Below are 595 nucleotides of genomic sequence, written 5' to 3'. Positions count from 1 at the left end.
TGTTTATATTGAAAGTGTTTACTCTGTTGTTAATGTAAGTATAATGTTATAACGAAGGTTAAGTGATTAAAAGTGCCAAGTATGAGAAAGGAAGTAGATTAAAATATATAGACAATAAGGAATTACTGCGGGAGAATAAGTTGATATATATATATTCCTTAAAATTTAGGAAAATAACTACAGATTTGTACCAGCCAAATAAAAATAATAATAAAAATATTCACTTCTACAAAAAGGACAAACATTGTCTAAGCCTTAATACATTTACTTTTGTCGTTTTGTAAGATGTGCTCTCAGACATACGTACACAAAATAATTATTCAAGTCGTGTTTTCAAAAGCGTGAAAAAATGACTGATTTCGTGTTAAAATACACATATTATTATTATTATTGTACATCACAGAATCCTCAGGAGCGTGAAAGAATATATCAGATAATAAAGTGTCAATTCTATATTCTGCAGATAACAATTCTAAACCGTATTCAAATTCGATGACGAGGAACCCACTTTGAGACTAATAATGGCTGGAGACGGCTTAAATGGGTAATGAAGAAAAACTTTAATATAAGTGTAACATGACAGCTAAAAGTAACA

This window comes from Limulus polyphemus, unplaced genomic scaffold (genome assembly GCF_000517525.1).
Source record: "Limulus polyphemus unplaced genomic scaffold, Limulus_polyphemus-2.1.2 Scaffold14352, whole genome shotgun sequence".
Lineage (NCBI taxonomy): Eukaryota > Metazoa > Arthropoda > Merostomata > Xiphosura > Limulidae > Limulus > Limulus polyphemus.
The sequence above is the reverse complement of the archived record's forward strand: the minus strand, read 5'-3'. Positions refer to the sequence as shown.